General features: G+C 40.8%; 1 protein-coding gene across 1 annotated transcript in view; it reads right to left on the bottom strand.

Moving 5' to 3' along the window:
- Window positions 1-19,740, bottom strand: part of SORCS3 (sortilin related VPS10 domain containing receptor 3) — a 263,400-nt gene that overhangs the window by 99,218 nt on the left and 144,442 nt on the right. The gene's annotated exons all lie outside the window — the stretch shown is intronic.

Here is a 19,740-nt window from a genome sequence, read left to right as displayed (position 1 = left end):
CAAAGGAGGTAGATAAGGGAACTGAAAAAACTTCAAAGTTTGTAATAGCCAAATTTAAGTCCCTAATGGGAAAATGCTATCATTTGAGCATGAGATTCTGCATTGCATTGGATTTGAGTAACTGTATTTGCAAATTGGAGGCAGGTCCATGTTCAGATTGGAAGGGTTCACAACCTAGTGATGTCCTGTGGCACCTCTGTGATGGATGGCTAAGAGTGACTGGGAAGATAAACCACATGTGCTCACACTGAATATTAACATTTCTTGAACAGGCAGCATCTTTGACCACAGAGAGGCAGCAGCCACGTCAGAGCTAGACCATAGATCAATTTAGAAAGATGATTGGAAAGGGCTGCTTGAGCAGTGTCCAAAGCCTGAGGCAGTTAATTAATTCTTGCTATGTTTGTACTCAACTACACAACCAAATCACTGCATAGTCAGCAAAACAAAGTCAGAAACTGAAATTCAGACTCCATCAAGTATCTAATGTAACTGATATGTGTAAAGACAAAACAATCAGGCCTTTGCATTTTTGCCAGTCTGGCCAGTAACAATTCAAGCTGCCAGTAAAACACATACAGAGGAAAGATATGGAAGCAGGCATCCTTCAATCTTCACGTCAGAAAGGGCTCCAATTATGTAAACTTCAGCCAACACCACTAAGCTTGTAAGAAATATTAAGAAAGATTTTCTGCCCCATGTTCTTCAGGAGATCAGATAATATCTGAATATTCTAATTTGGCCATATTTCTTTAGTACTCTCTCTAGATAGGGTAACATACTGCACTACAATTCCACAACAACCAGATTTCCTCTGCTTTTCAGGTGATTGTCTAAAAAAATATGATATAGTCCTCTGCTGTAAAAGGAATTCTGTGTAGATATAAAATAAAGCAACAAAGCATCACTTGTCTTTTTAATTAAACGAGTTAGGAAAAGAAAATTCCTTGTCCAAATTCGAGATTAGGCTTATGAAGTCAGCATCAATATTAAGATAACTAATTCTCAGAACACACAGGTTTTTAGAAACAATAACTGAGAATCCGCACTCCAAAGTCAAAACCAGACTTTAGCACAGTTCCTGCCAGGAATATTCCTCGAGTCACTGGACACGGTTTACATATACAAGGACCCCAGCACGGATCGAGTTGCATCAGTTGTATCAAACAACTTGGTTATCCTCTGTATGTTTTGACTACAGGTGCAAATTTAACAGGCTTCAGGAAACTTAGTCCCAGTTAAGTCATGCTCACAAATGGGTCTAGCATCCTGATTGTATTCTGCAATGCATTAACCATTCTCACCATGAGAGGAAAGGATTAACGACATACAGCCATTCCCTTCAATTCTCTTTTATCTTTTGCCCCTGGCATTTCCTTTTCTTCTGCACAAGCATAACAGCAGTAGCTACACAAAGCTCAGTGACATGAAGCACAATCTCTCTCCACCACTCATGTCTCCCAGTGTCTCTTTCAGGGAGCATCCTACTCTGTATCAAGTTAAAAACCAGAGACCAGCTATTGGTCTGGATATTTTTCTTTCTTTTCTCTTTTAAAGCTCAGACTGACTGATGTCAGAAGGATTAAACTGAACTTGCAGACTTTATGTGATTTCAGATAAAGAGATAAAGAGGATATTATTAATTTTAATAATTTTTCTTTAATATTCACCTACTTACTCTGGGCATCCACTTCAAAATTTAACCTGATGACCGAGTCTTAAAGCTGTATGACAGAACAAATCCCTAAATGGCCTCTCTGGCCCAGTTTGCATTATTTACAGATGCAAATGCAAAGGTTATTGTTGAAAAAATAAATAAAACATACAATAAAGGGATTTCTAGTATGCATTAAAATTGAATATATACATATACTTTTTGTTTATCTCCCTTCACAGGAGAAGACAAGCTTTAAAAAAGGCAACAAATTTAGTGGCAAGTACAGCAGAATTCAATATAAATTAATTTCTCCTAAGGTTGAATACTAAGCAAAGGAAAAAAATATGTAGGTATGGTGCCAAGATTTTCCCATTTTAAAGCTCTGCTCTGGCTCTTTAGTGACAAGTAATCTTTGGCATTTGCATGTCTCAGAGCACTCTAAACACAGCAGTTCAAGAGGGGTGGACTCCAGTGTACCATGGGGATGGTATTGTGACGGTATGGCCCTTCTGCAGCCTCCTTCTGTTATTTGACTTACTCTGGTGACTGAAAAATTAAGACCATTATGGGTCTTTCTGTTTGTCTGGGCTGGTCTTGTCTCTTGATGCAGCTAAAGAGTGGCATGCAGAGGATCTGACTCTGCCTCCACTCAGGAGGCAGAGTCAGACCTATCACTTACAACAGGAAAGGCTGAACCATCAAAAAGGTAAATGACAAATATTTATCCAAACAGCATCACGATACTCCCCACTCATGGACTTTAGCACCAAACATATCACATCCACCAACACAGCTCTGCAGCTCACCAAGAACACAATCTGTGCGAGGAAAGATGTTGGCAGCCCCAGTGGTACCCAACTTTGTTTCACTACAGGCCAGACCTTAACTCCTGCTTGTTTTGCTCAGCACAAATCAGAATCATAAGGATTTTATGTACCACAGGCAGAATGCTTCATCTTCAAACTCTAAGAACAGTGGCAACATTTTATTTCACACCAGCATTGTTTCCAAGAAAATTGGCAAGCCCCTTAAAGAAGAAGCTTTATCCCTGGTGTCAGATTCTGTGCCACAAACACAAGCAACATGCCAGAAACACATTCAGAACTACAGAAGTGTAAAGAAAAGAGGCTTTAGATACACAGTGCTGCATGTGAAAAATGCTGTTGCAATTCTCCAGCACAAACTCTCAGGGTGATACATCACATTGGCTGGCTTGGAAGATCTTGTTCAGGGTTGGGGGTAATCTGGTTTGGGTGTTTTGTTTATCTTACCAATGAGAGCTAGGAAGAAAAAAAAAGGAGTTTAGGTTTTCTGGAAAAGTAAAGCTTCTCAGAACTGGAACAGCATGAGAAACTGGTCTGCTTCAACAATTCCAGTTACGGAGAGAGTAGAGAAGAACGAGCAATAAAGGAAAGACAGGGAGAGACTCAACCCCCTGATGTTAGTTATCCATGTCCAAGCTAGTCACCAAGGCTCAAATTTAGATAGGTAAGACACTTCTGAAACTGCTCATTTTTTTAAGTATAGAATCTTCCACCTCTCCTGACAGACACTAAAAAAGCTCACAGTGACTAGTGCAGAAGGAGATGACCCCACCAGAGACATATGATCTGGCTGAGATGGATTTTATTACCTGCTTGGTCTTCATGGGGGAAGCACACAGAAAAATGAACTTTGAAGGCAAGCCCAAGAAAGACCAAGCATACGATATCCTGGGTATGCTCCATCACTGCAAGAAGCATGTACAGATGTGACTTATAGACTGAAAAGCGATAGAAAACAGACTAAAGAAATTCCCAGAGCTTTGATATTTATAGACTTTCGTGTATACACATGTAAGAAGGAACATGCTATGAAATCAGGTCTATTGGCCTGAGAAAACATCTGGTGAGACACTCTATAGTTTTCCTACTGCCAGTCATCCAAGAGTGCAAATGATGTCAGATGAAGTGAGGGAGATCAGCTGAACTACATGCATTTAGAGGAACAATTCATTTATTATACAAAAAACTATACTTCCTCCTGACAATACATACAGCTGATGATGGAAAGATGTATTCAAAATAAATGCATCAGGGTGAGAGTGGGTCTAGTGGGAATAACTTGGCAGCATCTGACACATTATGGAAGAGGAGGGTCAGATTAGCCTGGCCTGCTTGGCCTCAGAGGAGCATGATCCCAAGCAGTAGCTCAGATTGCTTACATGAAAAGATGGCTCTGATCCCAGAAAAGCACAAAGCAAACTAGCACCTTCTCAGCAAGAGCTGGTGGGAAAAATCTACAAGATGTGTGGAGGGTTCCTGCCAAAATCTCAAACCGGGGCAGAAGAAAAATCAAATTAGGTCAACATTTCTGTAGAAAATTGGACTGCATGCAAAGGATAACTCAGAAAAGAAAGTCTGTTGCAGGGTCTTACATTTTCTCTACAGAAGGAAAAAAAACATTAGCTCTAGAAAAAAATTAAAGGCTCAGAAAAAGTTGCAAATTCTGAGAAAACTGAAGGTGTATCTTTTCTCTACACCTCTGTGTTACAAATGAAATTGCAAAAGAAGAAGGGTGTCATCATTAATATTTCAGAAAGGTCATTCCTAGAAGGAAAATGAACTGGAGGAAAAATTCACAATACTTTCAAGCCTCTAGAGTACAGAACAGATAAGCCAGGTCTGACAACGGCCAGTTAAAGACAGGATAGATTCAGTACAGCCATGAAGACAGCTACTGGTACCCCAGGAACATGCCCTACTTCTTTATAATTTCTTCCATCCCTGCTTTTTTTAAGGACAGATGGATACCTCTCCCTTTCACAGCATCAGTATAATGTTTAAACCGTGGGGTCTATGGAAACCCCTTTCTCAGGTTCTCCTGGGAGGCAGGACACATTACTTCAGCACTGTAGGTACAGGACTCAGGTCTGAAATACTTCAGTTGAGTGGCTGAAACCAGGTCAGGAGCAACCCTTGCCATGGAAGTGGCTTTATTGCTCACAGCAGAAAAGGCTGCAGTCAAAGAAAAAATTGGGGTATTCCTCTCTTTCTTCTATCCCACAATCAACCTCACCCTGGGCCCCAGTGAAACACCCCTGGAGTGTCAAGAGTTACCCTTAGGGACACAAAGGCTAACATCACCTTCAAGCTGATAACCCCTCAAGGACTGTCTGTGCTTGCTCTTCCCAACTCCTCCAAGGGAGTTCCCGATCCTTGTCACCTTGCAAGGCAGGGCTCCAGTGGTACCAAGATCTGAAACTTGGAAGTACTTCTGAAGCCCTAAATAATGGAAAAAAAGAGTTTATCCTTTTCTTCTCTTGTCACAAGCTGCCTGGAAACCGCAATTCAGGTAAGGCACCCTTGACAGCTCCACACTAAAGAAGCTAAAAATAAATCCTACGTCTTGAGCCAAAAGATTTGTGCAACAGCTTGTGGGGCTGAACTTAGTAGAAAAAAGCCTACCAGCACCAAATTTACGGTCTTTGTTTACACAGAGTAGTAAAAACTAGTAATTGTAATGAAAACAAATGGACCAGTTTATCTTTTTACTTTGATTTCCTTTCCAGGTGATTAAAAGCTGCATCAAGAGTCCTCATTGCAGCCTGAGGTTCTTCTCCAGCATTGTGTACAGATTGTCTTAGGCATGGAAAGAGAAAATGCCCAGACTGATTCATGTCTGAGACTCACCAGAGCTGCTCAGGTCCCTACAGATGTTGTATCATAGATGGGACACTGGAAATAAGGTATTTTGAAAACTGGTCAAGACAGAAATTAAATACGAAATACATTTTCGTCATCTCTCCCATACAGAGAGGAAAATAAATAGTAAAGGTTTCTGAAGCTGGGAAGTTGGGTTTTTTTGCATCTTAAGAAAAATACTTCACAAGACTAGGTCTCCAGGCAAAAGAAACTCAGTCTCTATCCCACCACAGTAAGACACTGGTCAGGGATCTGAAATGCTTTGGAAATGTTTGACTTCAGGATGCAATTGTATAGCTCAACCTGGTTTCTAACGAAGTCAGACAGGTTAAGACAATGCACTGATGTCATGTTTCATGATTTCATAGTTAAAAAAGTGCTTTCACTCAATGGGTCCACTTAAAACCTGATGCTGAAAGCAAGACTCGGCTCTCTCTGCTTTGCCACTTCATCTCCAAGAAAAAGACAAAAGTAGATTAAACCGGTGAAAAAAAGAGTCCAATTAAAAACCTGCACAATTCAATTTTTCTTAAGCCTCATTGGCACCAAGCACACTCAGCCAAAAATTTGGTATTTCTGCTAAGAGCAGACCATCTTTTGCTTTTCCACTCCATGACTGATTTCCGGTGGAACAAGAAATCCAGATACAGCTGCAACAGGAGCAGTGTCACAAATGAGTATCACAAAGAGTTTAAGGTATGTTTTAGCCCTGGGTAAAAACCAGGCTCTCTTTTTTTTTTTTTTTTTTTTTTGTGCTTTTCCCCTACCTCCAGAAATGCTAGAGTGGTGAAGAAACAAGATGAAAAATATTACTTCCATATTTTTTAGCTTAAACTGAAAATCTGGAGAAAAAATATGTTCAATTTGGTCAATCAAAACACATTTCAATCACTGCTAAAGAATTCAGCAACTTGCAAAAGGTACTATAAATAGAAATGCCATTTTAAGGGAAGGCTAACTTTTCTGATTGCTTATTTATTCCTTTCTCCATGATCTTTTAACCATTTCAAAATCAGCTATAGAGTTTGAGGGAGGACTAAAGTAGAGAACAGGAACAAGGGAACAATACTGGGACCACGAAGAGATCAGAATGGGATGGAGATGGCAGAGCTGCCTCCTGCTACCAGAGGCTACAAGGTGCACCAGGAGTTATCTTTACCAGAATTTCTTCCTTTGGCATCCAAGAGGCTCAGCCAGAGGCAGAGGTAGGTTTCCAGTTGCTCCTGCTGTCCACAGAGGCTGCTTCACTCCTTTTTCCACTCAGATCAGCTCTTTAACATCCACAAAAGAGTGAATCACCTCTAACAGCTGCTGATTTTTCTGTCTCAAAGCCAGGCTGATCCCTTAGTCCAGTTTTTTCAACTTAAAAATCATTAGGCTGCGTTGGGTCTGAGGTCTGTGCTAATTGGATCCACCAACCACGTGGATGAAGCCAATGCTGCTGTGCAGGTCAGCCTGCACTGAGGAGCTCTGTGCCCTCCCAGCCCAACTGGAAAATTTTCTGTTCTCCTGGGGGCTTCACATTGCAGCCCTTTAGAAGTCCCTCCTTACACTCCATCAATAGTTATACTCCAGAAGTTTAACAATAAGGGGAAATAAATGTGAACCACACGTCTAATGGGAAGATTTTTCATTCAAATGTGCTTTATTGTGTGATATATGCCTTTAATTACAGTGCAAGCATCTGGGTACATTCATTGCTATTACAGACCAATCTTTCATGTTTATTGAGCATAAGACTACAAGGGACAAAGCAGCAGAGGCTGAGGCATTAGCCAAAGTGGGACATAAAGCTACAATCACATGCTTGGCTGTTCCTCTCCTCCTTCCTTTACAAACCCTGTGGCACTATTTGTAGGTTAACCTCTACATTATACAGACCAGGATTTAATGGCAGAGGGATTTTTTCAGATTAGGGGAAGAAATAGATTTCACACCACCAAAACACCTTCTAAATTTACATAAGATTTTTCTGATTTATTTATTCATGTGGAAAAATAACACGTCAGAAATTGTATACATGGGCATTAATGAATAGGTTGTGAAACTGAATTTGGAACAGCATTTTTTTCTGAGATGTAGTCATTGTTCATATAAAAAAACTTCACACAGCTTGAAAGAAATATTAGTCTGGTTTCAAGCAGTATGTGTCATAAGGCAAAATTAAAGCAATGTATTCTGCCCCAGTTTAAATTGTATGTTATTTAACACACACACACCTGCCACCCAATGCAGTTTGCCATTCATCAGCATTTTCACAGACAGGGATGGTTACTCAGTTTTTGTGACCCACCACCCTCAGACACTGAGCAGACACACACCTGAACTCATCTCACCCAGGTGAAAATGCTGTTCTTACCTGGGATCAGCCCTGACAGAGTTGCCCATTCCACTCAGTTCTCACCTCACCAGCTGAAGAGCAGCAAACCTCACAGGTCCTCAGGAGCTGCCTCCCACTTCTCAGAGTGTTGTATTTCTTCACAAAGTCAGAGCTATCTCACAAACTGTCCTTACTCTTCTACTCCTTTCCCCCATGAGGGCACTGTGCCCCCTCACCCCGAGGCCGTGGGTTCTGTCAGGGATCTGTGGGGCAGAGCAGGCATTTATAGGCTGCCACCACACTTCTCTTTTGGTCGTAGATATGCCCCCAGTGCCACCCTGAAAGTATTCTGGGAAACTACAGTAGAGGAACAGATACTGCTTAGGACATGTACACATTCTGCACTGGGAGAAATCCCTCTCTGGACAGCTCACAATACAGCCTGTGTTTTATGCTGCCTGGGACAAAGGGCAAATACTGGACCAAACCAGCCCAGAGAAAAGCCCACCTTAGTTCATGGACTCTTATATCCCCCAAAAGAGAACACTGAAGTTGGTCATAGGACAACTCTTGCTATGAAATAAATTCTGTGAGCAAAAATTTTATAAAAACAAGGTAGAAAATTTTAATTTCTGATATCATTTAAGAAGCAGCTTCAGCAAATATTATCTCCTCCTCAAACACCCCAGCTCTTGTACAATACATTATTTTAGGCCATCTCCCTTACCACGCACTTTTCATATCCTGTCCTATAATGAATCAAGAGGCTCCTGCAAGCTTGAATATATCATAAAGAAAGTTAGATTCCTTTCAGCCTCACTCTCCTACTCAACAGCCAACTCTGGTCTCCAGGAGGGGCTCTGCTGTTTTGAAGATATTCTCCAGCACTGCTCTTTCTATAACTCTTAAAATCCAGTGGAGTAATTCAGTTCACCTATAGCCAGCCAAATTTCTTTTTGACCAGATTCCCTGGCAATCCATGCATTGAAAATAGGCAAAACTGAAGGGAAAAGCAGAACCTGACTTTACAGGCATCCATCTCCACACATACACAGCCAAGCCAGAGATCACATGCAGGAAGGGAAGAGTAAGAAGTCTCATGGAAAACAAGAAATTCCTCCCTGCATCTCACAGAGATTCAGCTCATCCAAATCCAAGAGTGTTTACTGGAGGAACCCAAATGAACAGCATCATTGTAAATACCAGCAACCATCAGGAACAATTTAGCTTGACAGCTGGAGCAGAAGCTGTCACTGCACTGAGGCATCACTGCCAGAAAAATCACCAAATGAGAAACTCACATGTTCCAGGGATCCCTCTGGGCTGCTGGGCAGACACCATTTACACTGTCATCTTTGATTCATCCATCACCCAGCTCCTGCAATCAAGCTGTGTACCTTTGGAATAAATGAATCTGCAACTGCAGATCACGCAAGAAAAAGAAAGCTCTTATCTAGCCTCTCTCAGCAGCTCTCTAGGTTTGTAAATATTCTGTGGTGTCTATTCTATTCTATTTAAGACATTTATGCCATTTAATTGAAACTCTAGGTACCTTCCTACCATCTAATGAAGTAGGGCGAAGAAAAAAGCCTCTACAAAGCCCCAGAACTACACAAACTCGACTCAAGGCAACAACTACAGTCAACAACAACTCATCCAACTTGATTTAATATAACTATAATTTCTGATATCATTCTAGGTTCACAGTGATGGTATAGCATAACTCATAGGGGAAGGCTGCAGAGGAAAAATAAAGCAACTTTTTCCATGCTGTCACTAGAGAAAAAGTACAACTCATCTAGCTAGGGAATATCAGACTCAATTTTGCAGCAGAACTTCCAGACTTGTGACATTTGTGCCGCTGGGTATGTGTGCATAACTCTCGTGGACTTGCACCAAGATCTGAGAAAATCAACTGGCCTGAAGCAAGTGCTATGTTAGAGGACAAAACTAGAGTCCTGTTTTGGCAGCAAAACTTTTGATGATATTATTGTTCTCTTACTCTATGGCAGGAAAGTCCCCTTGGGCCCAGTATATTCTGCTAACATGTTATTTGTACGTGCTTTTATCTCTTGAACACTGCAAGTATAAAATGCTACAAAATCTATATTCAGACAGTTTATGATCACTGAACCTCTGGCAGAAATGAGTTGCCCAAGGTAGGAGGCTGTGGGAAGGATTCCATTTTCCTCCTTTTGTACTACAGAATCACAAGGATTTTCTATAAAGCTTTGAGCTTTGTTATTTCTTTGATCAATTGTCCTCCTCTCAAACATATCACCCTTCATTTTGGTGCCTCAGCTTATCCTTTTATCATACCCACAATACTCCCAATGAACCAAAATTTTACTGCATCATGCCCTAACTTTCATTTTACAACCACCATAGTCCTCTAAAAATCAACTGAACACAAAACTAAAGAGTTTTATTACTCTGGAAGAACTTCTTGTAGCTGTCACAAAACTACTGTGGAGTTTCTATTGCAAAACTTCAAACCTGCACACAAGTGTGTGCACACCCTACACAAACAGGTCACCATTCTTCCCCCAGACACCAATATGGACAGACAGCTGAAATATGCACCAAAACACAACTGAAGATGTGCAGCATTGGCAAGCATAAATAAATATATGTGTCTTAGAAGCATAAATGCCTTGCTGAAGAACAGTACTGGAATCAGAACATTATGAAAATCTTGGGGGTTTTTGTTCCATTTTTTTTTCCTATGGTAAAATTTCTAATTCTATTAAAGGTGAGGAAGCATTTGAAAAATATGGTTTTCAACATTTCCTCAGTCCCAGAAGCATCCAGAGACATGTAAGAGAGGACAACTGAAATTATTTAAACACCTCTCTGATTTTTTCTCTGCCAAACTCATTACTTTTAGGAGACCAATTCATTATCTCTAAACACTTGGGACAGAAGTTCCTGAGGTGCTAGACCAAAAATCCAGGAACTGGCCTTCTCTTTTACCACTGACACAATAGGCATGAAAAGCTGAAACATTCACTGGATTACCATTAAGCATATGGGGCATTTGAATCATCCATGCCTACTGAGGGGACAGAAGAGTTGCAGCTGTTCCTCTGGCACTTTTATCCCCCAGAAAAATTGATTATATGAAGTTTCCATCAGATGGAAAAAAAAAAGGTAGAAAAAATGAGAAAATTAAAAGAAAAAATATATAAATGAATTTTCGTATGTCAAGGATGAACAACAGAAATAAGTAGTTGCCTTAACACAAGTAAGAACTTGCACACAGGCTCTCTGCATCTCTCACCAGGCACATTTTAGGGGAAAAAAACCCTGTGCACTGGGAGGCAGAAACTACATCTATCTTGTTTTATATGAGAAAAGAATACTGTACATGTTTTCAGGTCAGATCTTCCAGTGATGTTAATCAGCATTTCCCTGCTAAAATCAATGGACTCACACTGAATATCAGCTGCTACATGTGTGCCTGCACACATCTTTTGTAAAGCACCTCAGGTATGCTATCAGATCAGAACATGGTCCATTTCCCCACTGAAAACAAGCGCTGGAGACAGGAAAGGTTTGTTGTGACTCAAAAAGGAGAGGCAAGAGCAACAGAGAGAAGCCTGCTTGCAAAGGGCAATCCAAGAAAAAACATACAAGCTCCTAGCATTACATAAATCTGTTTCACATAATAGACACAAAGTGATTAGAAATTAAATGTGTGAGCTTTTTAATAGACTGCAGTGCTATAACATAAAAGAAGGACCTTCTCTGCCTTGTGGCCCATTTACTACTGCAGCACCAGCTGATGAGAAATTCTCACACAGGGTACCCCACCCCAACCACACTCAAAGTTTTGCCAGGAAATATCAGCTCCTGCCTGCTGCCTTCTGGAGTTTCTCTGTCTTTGTCTCTCAGATATGCATCTCTCTACTGTATAACAAGACTTTGATTTCAGGGAGCTGAAACGCTCCAGCCTTAGGGGCAGAACAGAGAGCAAGGGCCACTCTGCTATTTCCAGGCCTGCCATTCCTACTCCTGAGTGCAAGCTCCCACTCCAGCACACAGAAATGCACCCCTGTGGAAGCACCCTCACAGACTGCCCCTCTTCTTGGGTGCTGGTGATGTAACAGACATGTACAGGTGCTTGTCTGGGGGGATGAGGGGGAGAGGACTGTATCTTCACCCCTCAGCATCATCCAACCAGCTGGCTGCCTCAAGGAAAAGAAAAACAAAAGGTTGCAAACTCCTTCTTTGCTTGCACATCATGTTTGCTCTCTTCTCCAGGGTGAGGGTCATTAGAATATGTAGGCATGATAACAGAACTAGGAAACTAAATGCTTTTTGCTGTTTTGATCATATTGGAATCGTATCCCCTGTAATCCATTTTGCACACATCCAGACAGCAGGGCTGGTTTCAAGTCCCCTAATCTCAGGTAATATAGCAAATAGTAACATCTCAGCAAAGGAAATTACTTCCTAGACACTCAGCAGAGGCCTCATCAATACAAATGAGTCCAAGGTACAATTTACCTCATCCTAAAAGAGTCACCTCCATTTGCTTCCAGAAATCAATCAACACCGCTCAGTAGATCACCATCAACTACGATGGGAAGCCACGACACCCAATGCAGGCATACATTGCAACATTTTAGATCTCTACAGTCAGGCAAAATAAATCATGCCCCTGGTGTTCTTATTCTTCAGCCTTCTTCACTCCTTCATTTTTATTCCCATCTGCTATATTTATAACCATTCTTCACCCCACTTAGGCTCCAGATAAAATCAATATACAGCCATGATTTAGCATGGCCCAGGAAAAAGCCACAGGATCCTTGCTCTGTTACACAATAAACTAGGTTGCTCCAGCAGAAGAGCACATTTAAGCATCAAATGTGTCTCGCTCCATTTATCTCTATATTTCCCTTTTCAAAGTAAAACCTGCTCATGAAGTGTCTATAACATAAATAAAAGGCAATAGGAAAGTCTGTTCTGGCTAAATCAAGTTTCACAAGCCGTTACTTTCCCTTTGCCACCACAAATCATCACAAGCTCAAAGTTCAGTATTTTGCCAGGACAAAATTCATTGGGCATTTCTGAAGTAGAGCCAAGGTTGCATAATTTAATTTCCCATCTCCTCTTAAAACTGCCAGGCCTACCATAATCAGAATGACAAATGTAGCATCATACGTCTTCTTTCTGACGGTAATGCCCATCAATACTTCAAATGCAAACAATTGTCACATCTGACTTTATAAAAATTACCTGGTGCACCAACACCACTTAATTAAATTTTAAAAATGCTTTTGTTACATTTAATGAATGATATATTATCCTGCAATGAAACATGCAGCAATACAAATACTTCACAATGCCAACAATTAAGGCTCACTTCACTTACAGCAATTGACAACACAAGTGCTCCTCACTTCATTCAGCTTGTGCATCCCAAATGAACTGGTTAGCAAAAAGGGTGCTTCTTTGCTAATGAGTTTTGTAATCAAGGCATCTATTTTAATTTCAAATTGGCTAGATTGGGGGAAATTGCTGAACTAAATGACTGGTTCTAATTAGGATTATAAAAATATTCATCATGCTGCAGAATTAGCGCAAGGTCTTGATTTACTGACATTTGCATATAGCTTTAGTTTAGGAGTGGAAAAAACCTCCTGATAAATTGTCTTCCTTTTAATGAATTGAACAAACACTATATCTGTTTTAGTCGTCCTTTCATTTAAAAGCACTGATACATATTCATGATTTGTAAATGAAGTTAAGTGATTTCAATTCTTCAGTTCATTATCATATTGAAGAAGAGACTTCTGTAAATTACTTTTAAGTATTCCCAATCTCAAGGGTTTGGTTTTTTATGTTTGCTTTGTGTTTTTCTAACTTTACTAACATTTCAGTTTATCTGTTTGATGGAACCCTGCCTGCCTGGGAGAGCTGCTGGCAGGTGGCTTGTCCAGCAACACAGACACATGATATGTTTGTAGAACCTGATGTTCTCAGAAGAGTATTCAAAAGGTAAAAAGATGAAAGGCTTATTTGTGGCTAAGTCATGGGAACAGGACTCTTTCTGCGTTCAGTTTCTGACTTTGTTATAGTTCTCAGTGGTAGTTAGGCAGTGAAACACTTTAATGACCTGTGCCGGAGTACACTAGAGATACTCAGGGGACACCACTTTGTCCGTGAGCCTCACATTTAATTGCAAGCTCTCTTAGGCAGGGATTGCTTCTTAATATGAATGTGTAATACAGTGGACCAGTCAGTATGGCAGAGATTTCTGTGAGCAGTTACTGTAATATGGCTTGTATCAAACATGAAACACTGTGTGCTCCTTTACTGGTGGGCAATAAACTCATGCTATTTCCTTCCTCAGTATGGTAGGCCTGTGGGACCAACTGTTATTATGGCAGCTTCCTCAGTCTCTTTCCCTCTGGGATGAAGAAAAGAATGCAGTAGGTGTGCCTCCAGCTTCATTATGTGGGGTGCTCAAATGTCAAGTGACTGATGCAAGATAAATATGAAAGCTGAGCATTGTGTCCATAGGACTGGAATCACAGGCAGTGTGCTCTTCAGATATCAGTGAACTAGAAGAGAAACTAGCCCTGGTGTGTTCTCTCACATTGTACAATGAAATGGTGATTCTACCATGAGGATCCATGCAGGAGCAAAAAGAACTTACTTTCCTCATTAAAAGTAATGTTCACATCTTGCTAAGGAAAGCTGTGTTTTACCTAAGAGTTGCAGTCTTGAGCTGTTGTTGATAAAAGGAGTAGTTACTCACACTTCTAACAACTTCTGACAACCACAATTACATTTAAATTCCAGGAGCAGAAGTGCTGCTGAGGAGCAAGTAACAGGTCTGAGTGCCTGCTGATTTATATCAAAATGAGATGTGAGGCAGACACCAGCATGCCTCTCCTCATCAGCCCCATACCTCAGTTGCTAAGGAAAGAAAACCTACAGGCCTGGCCCAGAGTCACATCTGACTTCAGACATGCAGCAGCTCTCACTGCTTAATTTCTGCACATCTGCAGTAGCAGCTGCTCTCCTGGAATCACATTTCCAACATTAGGAGTTGCAACTAAAAGTACAAGAGCCTCACCCAAACACAACCCTGAAGCCCCCGTGTGCCTAGGTTTCCTTAAAGAGCACAAAAATCTGAGACCAAGCAGTGCTTACTGAAGGCATTCAAGACAGGACTGGGTGCTAGACAAGCACATCTAGGCTCCCTTTCCCATGCAAGGCTGGACCAGATGATCTTTGGAGATCCCTTTCAAATTGGAGAGTTCAGTGTGTCAATGAAAACAGCTCATCACAAAGAATCCCAAAGATGAATGAATGCTTGGAACAAGGTGCCCATATTCCTGAAGCAACTCCCCCTGGATTTCTCTGGCAGCACTCTGCCCAACTGCACATTGTCAAAAAAAGCTCCCACCAAACAACCCCACCCTTAGCTGCCTTACTGCCCCATGTCATACTGGAAGACTGGGGCTAAATTCCAGGGGAGCATTTTACTTGGAGCAGACACACTGCCTTCATGGCTCTGGTTCTGTGTCTAGGACATTAGAAAAAATTAGAAAAAAAAATTTAAAAAACCCCAACAAACTTTCCCACATAGTCCCAGTCTTATCTATGATTTTTTTTTTTTTTGGTGATAAATTCAGCAGTGTCTAGTCAAGATAGTCAAGGCTGTGACATGCACTGCATCCAATTTTCAGATGATAACTTGCCACATCTCCCACACCAAAGGAATCTCCCCAGTCAGACCTGATACTGTCTGCCAGGTGCAACTCGGTGATACAGCAGAATGTTATCTTGCACCTCTTATTTATCACCTCATTCCAAGAGATAATGAGACACCCACTTTCTTTTGTTCACTTTCTGCTGAAGATTAGGTGCTATGGAGGGAGAAGCCACTGATTGCCAAACTTCTTGTTTATCCAGTGTTCTCAAATTTGTAATGGGTAGCTGGGGAATTTAAATTGGTGTATTACTGAATTATTCTGCCTTTTACCTATTCCCAGCAGGCTTCAAATCACAGTTTGTTCTGTAAGGAAAAAGTGGGATTCTACCATGTTGTATACCTGGGGTTTCTGCTCTTAGCAATGGTAATTTCAAATATTTTTAATATCTCTCTCCCTATTAACCGATATTTTCTCTTTTAAACGAATTATTTTTTATAATTATCTTTTAAGCAAATAATTATGCAAGTGAGTTTTTGCATGTTTCTCTGAAATTTCAATGTCATTCTGAGAGAAACTTTGTGAAGCTGGAAAGTCCCTTCCATTTCTACCTCCAGACTCATCCATTCCCCACAGAGGAATCAGAGTGTGGGAAGTTTTGCCTATTGAGAATTAGTTGGTTTCTTGGATAAATGAGACAAATAATCAGACACTCAGCACATCAGCATCAGGAATGTAAGATAAACTCAAGATATTCCTCCCCAGTCACTGTGAATGGCAGCAATGAAATCTGTACCTTAAGCTTGTCCTGGAAGACTTTAAGCTTTCACAGCATTTCACAGAGCAGCTCCCCACACTTTCCAACAGGCAATATTCACCTTTTTAATATATTCCCCTTCCCACCAAATTTTTATCCAAGAATTGTTTAAAATGGCTTCCTATGTATTTTCTGCAAATACCCACAAATATTGGAGGCTGCAGGCCCATTTTCCATTTTCTACTGGGTGATATATCCAAGTGTCAACATGGACACTCCCTGTGAGACCCAGTCTGACCTGCAGCAAATTGTCTGTAACATTTACATAGTGTCCACCTTCTGCCAAAGGCTACTTAAGGGGCCATTAACAGAACCAACACGTGCACACATCAGATTGTGCTATTTTATCAATAAAGTAGACACATACACACAAAGCTACTGGGAAGAGATCCAAGATTTTCAACTCACAAGATGCATTTAATCTCCCAGGACCTGATAGTTATACAATATCACATGGCAGCTCAGGGGGGAATAGCAAACCCACAGAGGTTTGCTTAAAGGCCTGTAAAAATTCCTCTAGCCTGTGTTTATACTCTGTGAGAAGACATCAGGGTCTCTGAACTTGCTACATACTCATGCCCACACACACAGATTTCTTGGCTCAGCCCTGCTGCATTTATGTGATGATACAGGAGAGTTAGTAAAGCAGAGGAGGGTCCTAATTGGCTATAAAAATTAAGAACAGGAACGATATGCTGTGTTGACTCATAGCGAGGAAATATCCTCAATAACTCCTTGGATACTACTAAGAGAAAACAAATGGTGGTAACTGTGATTTGTCCTTAAACCAACAAAGTAACCAACAGCCAGACAGTGATAAATCTCAGAAAGCCTGCTGAACCCCATCTCACTCTGTTGTCTTCTGGGAATTGCCTTAGCCAGGGAAAAGCAGGACAATACCTATGTGGGAGTGGTAATAAAAGAATTGGTGTCTGAACTGTTCTTTATATTCAATTATTTCACTTGATGGAAGTGGTAACACCACAAAGTCTTTGACTTTCTTGGTATGAAGCCATATTTCAAGGAACAGATCTGTGGAGAAGAGAAGGGCTCCTCCTCTTAAAAAAGGTTGTAGAATATGGAATAGACTTTCTAAAACACTAGCTTGGAAGGGACAATAATTCTGTTCAGAGGGCATTCAAATGCGTTGGGATTTTTTAGTTGGTTTGTCATTTCTTTAATCAACTAGATGAATACCCTCATATTGTTGTCAACTGTGAAGAAATTAGCTAAAAATAGGAGGGATGTTTAGGTTAAAAAAATCATTAAAAAAAAGGCTTGAATCACAGCCATGGAACTGAAGGTCAGAAGGCCTTAGAGGAAAACTATTTAATGGGAAGATCCGAAACATTGACTATTTGTATTTCATTCTGTAACATTAATATTGCTTTCTATTTTTATAAACAAAACAATTAAAAAAGCTTTTGATCTAGGCAGTTACCAAATTCATTATTTGTAGGGATATGAACTGTCCCAATTTAATTTCATTTTAGTGTGTGGAACAACATACTAAGCAAAATGGATTTTCAGGTTCTTCATTCTCATTAATTTCCAAGTTGGCTACAGTTTGCTTAAACCACCACATTATCATCATTTTTAATTGAAAGAAAACCAATAAGAAAAATATTAATCTGAAATATTTATTTTAATCTAATATATGAAATTAATTTTCCCAACTTCCTTACACATTTACAGTTACAAGAGGATGGATTAGATCTTCCCTTAATAGTTTCTGCTGCTGGGAGTCAAATTGTATGTACTTGATTTGTTTTCAGAATAACATTTGCATTTTTAAATCTGTCCCTAAAGAAGTCGTTAAAATAGAATATAAGGGTCAAACACACTTCTAAAACTTAGAGAGGTGAAAGAATATGGGGTCCCACTGTAGCAGTGTCTGCACTGCAGAGCATACAGCAAGTCACCTTCCTTGTCACAGTATCACCCACAGGTTGCAGGCTAATAATAAACTTTCTATTTTATTGCCCTCTCATGCATCAATTCAGAAGTATTTCAGAACAGTTTTATCCTCAAAAAATGGACGTATGAACTGAGAAAGCAAGAACTACTTGATACAGCTCCACCTGTTTTGTGCCAGGCAACTTCATGCTGCTTTGCAGGAAAATGGGCACAAAAACAAAGGGCACAGGAACACGAGCAGAACAAGGCTGCAGTTGGACAATTAGCTCCTGCCAGCATGGCATCACTTTGGATAGCTTCCTCACAGCTGTGAGCACCACTGCAGCCTCTCTAGACACTTATTTTAGAGTTCTTGCTATCTCTTTTCTAGTGAGCAGCAGAGAGATGAAATGGTCATTGCCGTTGGCACGATCCCAGAACCACATCTGGGAGAGAAGGCACAGTAGAGTGGGAAGCTGTGAGATCCAGATCTGGCTTCTAGAGAAAAAGAGAGAACAACCACAACAATCTTATGAAGATGCAAAAGACATGATGAATATTTTCAAGTATAAGGGACTTAAATCCTAAAAGGCACTTTATTCTTGCATTGGCCTAACCTGGGAGAAGGACAGGGCTGACCTCTGCTTCCCACTTGACTGTGGCAGTGCCCCTGTTTCCAGACGTGCAGGAATGCTTTACACTGGCCTCTCAGAAGACTTCAGCTGGGGATTTCCCATGGCACTGCTGTCACACTCCAAGAGCACTGCCCATTACCTCAGCATCAGCCATGAGTGCAGTGAAGCTGGTGATCCTGACTCAGAGTGACAGCTCTTTCACAACTCTCACCAACCCAAGACATGGCTCAGCACAATCTATACCTCAGTCGCGTTAAGCAAACATTTCAGCTGGGAAAAGCACTGCTCCACGGCTCCATTCTAGGACCCACACTGAACCAGCACTTCAGGCCATCTTTCTGACCAGTGAAGGAAAGCATGAGTGGCCTTGAATGCAAAGGCAGACATAAAGGAAAAGCCTGGACTTGTCATTGTTCCATTTTCACTTGACCAACAAGATACAGACCAACTCATCTTTGCTCTTACACTTCCAACAATTTTATTTGGTTTCTGGGATGAAATGCAAGCAACTTCAGGGTGTTTCTAGCTCAATTCATTTTTCTTGTCTTTTTCCTGGGCAGAAGACAGAAGCTGGTGTGCACACAGTTGTATTTTTTTGAAGGAGCTGAAGCAAAAATGCTCCTGGCCTGCTATTGCTGTTCTGGATCAGGGGAGCATTAGTACCACCTTACAGTCAATCATGTGCCTCCCTTGTATTTTGATTTCTCCTTCCAATGACTTACATCACAAAAAGATTACAAAGCCCTGCAAGAAGTACAGTGTTTCATCCCAACAGCAGAGGCTCTGCACTCACTGCAGATGGATCTCTTTGTGAAGGCATGCTCAGGATTCCTCATCTGGCTTCTCACATCCATGACTACCTCATCAGATGCCTGTTTCTTCCAAGCCTGTCTGTATAAACACCAGGATCATGCAAAATCATTACCTCCAGTTTAAAAGTAGCATCAAGACATTTTGTGACATCAAATAAATAGATTGGTCTTTCCAGCCTACTTCAAAATCCCTGTTACACTGATCCTCTGAGAAAAATATTTGACATTTGACTAACTCCTTCATACAGTAAAG

This window comes from Serinus canaria, chromosome 6 (assembly GCF_022539315.1).
Source record: "Serinus canaria isolate serCan28SL12 chromosome 6, serCan2020, whole genome shotgun sequence".
NCBI classification, from domain to species: domain Eukaryota; kingdom Metazoa; phylum Chordata; class Aves; order Passeriformes; family Fringillidae; genus Serinus; species Serinus canaria.
This window is presented reverse-complemented; position numbering and strand designations above follow the sequence as displayed.